The sequence below is a fragment of the Podarcis bocagei genome (genome assembly GCF_964188305.1).
Source record: "Podarcis bocagei genome assembly, chromosome: W".
Lineage (NCBI taxonomy): Eukaryota > Metazoa > Chordata > Lepidosauria > Squamata > Lacertidae > Podarcis > Podarcis bocagei.
Window position 1 is genome coordinate 88,281,653 of NC_138131.1, and position 2,641 is coordinate 88,284,293.

The window sequence follows — 2,641 nt, forward strand, 5'->3', positions numbered from 1 at the left end:
GTCGTCGTCATCACTCATCCTTTCCTCTGTCTCCTCCCCTTCGCTCTCTGTTTCCTCCCTTGCCCGTGCCTCTGCACCTAAACCCCTGACAAATGCCTTCTCCAAAGCCTTCACAAAATAGGAAAACGTCCAAGAAAACAGCTATTTTCATGGAGGGTTGAGATATTAACTGATATGCACAAAATTTCAGATATAGCTATATAATCCCTAGTGTAGTAAGATAAGACCTTGGGAGCAGGCATCTTCAAAAAAGTGTTTTTTATGAACCACCCTAGTGGTCATGTGAGACAGTGAGACCTTGGTTCTCAAATGTTTTTTATACAGGTTTCTTTATACAGAAGGTTTTTTATACAGAAAGGTTCAGCATTGTGGCATCCTCTTCATACGGACAAGCAGCACTTTCCTTTTGGGAAATTCCATGCTCCTCAATTCTGGCAATTATTAATCACTCTCAATTCCACCCTAATAATTGCCACCTGCCCGGATTTTAACTTGTCTGAATTAATTTTTATTTGAATTACTTGATGTCTGCTTTTAGGCTCGTTGTGTTGTTTTTATGATGTTAGCTGCTCTGAGCCCAGCCTTGGCCGGCGAGGGTGGGATACAAACAAAAACAAATTATTATTATTATTATTACTACTACTCAAACGCTTTGGTTCCCAAATGCCGAAAACCCAGAAAAAGTGTTCCAGTTTCCAGGCGTTTTTCGGAAGCCAAACATCAAATTTGGCTGTCAGCTATTCTTTCTGGGGCGCCTGCACCAATCAAACAGACTTCGGGAACAGATTAAGTTTGGTGCTTTGGTTTTTGCAATTTATGTGGTGTTTTTGTTTCGGAGGCTTTTTTGGTTCATTTGTTTTTGCGACTGTGCGGATCCCAGTTTAGTTACTGATTGATTGATTGATTGATTGATTGTGTGATTGCAGAAACGGATAGAAGCCCCGGTCCCCATCCGAACAATGACTATCATCAGTGCAGGTGAGAAAAAAAAATAATTTTCATTTTTATCATTTACAAGACTGTTGTATTTATTTTAGAGTACAGTACATGGATGACTGCTTTCATTTTAGGGATCAGTGGTCTCGTTAGATAGTAAAATTCATGTTAAATGGCTGTTTTAGGGATTGTTTTTCAAAGTCTGGTACGGATTAATCCGTTTTGCATGACTTTCTTTTTTTTTTATATAATAATTTTTATTACGTTTTTTTCCAGATTACAAATAGAAAAGAAAGAACATAGACAGTAGAAAGAAAGAAAAAACAGAAAATCTCAACCATTTCAACAACTTATTTCAGATTTCTATCGGGCTTCCCCACATCTCCCACATAGTGCATTCTTAACAATAAAATTATCAGCAAATTATAACCTTGTTTCATGTGTTTCTTTTTACTTTCAATTGCAGTTTAAGTTTAAATCTCTTGTTTTCAATTTACTTTTAAAATATAACATATTGTCATTTTTACCCATTTAAACCTTGATTCTTTCGTAAAAATTATCCAATTTCTTATATAAACCATTTTGTTGCTGGGGCTGATATTCCAAATCATACGGCGTCTTAAGATTCATATAACTTATAATACTTTTGCAAATAGTCCTTAAATTTACACCAGTCCTCCTCCATTGCTTCTTCTCCCAAGTCTCGAATCCTTGCAGTCATCTCGGCTAGTTCCATGTAGTTCATCAGTTGCGTCTGCCAGTCCTCCAGTGTGGGCAAATCTTGAGTCTTCCAATGCTTAGCGATAAGAATCCTTGCTGCAGTAGTAGCATACATAAAAAGAGTTCTATCCTTCTTTAACACCTTCTGGCCGACAATGCCCAGGAGGAATGCCTCTGGTTTCTTAGGGAAAGTGTATTTAAACACCTTTTTTAACTCGTTATATATCATTTCCCAGAAGGCCTTCACTCTTGGACAGGTCCACCAGAGGTGAAAGAATGTCCCTTCAGCCTCCTTACATTTCCAGCATTTATTATCGGACAAGTGGTAGATCTTAGCAAGCTTGACTGGGGTCATGTACCACCTGTATACCATTTTCATAATGTTTTCTTTCAAGGCATTACATGCCGTAAACTTCATACCGGTGGTCCATAACCTTTCCCAGTCCTCAGACATGATGTTATAACCAATGTCCTGGGCCCATTTTATCATGGCTGATTTAACTGTCTCATCCTGAGTGTTCCATTTAAGCAGCAAGTTATACATTCTCGATAATAGCTTGGTCTTTGGTTCTAACAATTCTGTCTCAAGTTTCGATTTTTTCCACCTGGAATCCTGTTTTTTTATCTAGCTTAAAAACCTCATTAATTTGGGCATAATGAAACCAATCTTGCACTTTACCCTTTAACCTTTCAAAGCTCTGCAACCTCCAATTATCTCCAATGTTTTCTATTATTTCCCAATATTTCGGCCAACCGGCCTCCATATTGGGTTTTTTCCGAGCCTTGGCCTCTATTGGTGATACCCACCTCGGAGTTTTGCTTTCTAGTAAGTCTTTGTATTTTTTCCAGACCATAAATATTGCTTTCCTGACAATATGGTTTTTAAACATTCCATTTTGCCTTGTCATACCACAAATACGCATGCCAACCTAACGAGTTATTAAAGCCTTCCAGATCTAGGACATCAGTGTTTTCCAACAAGATC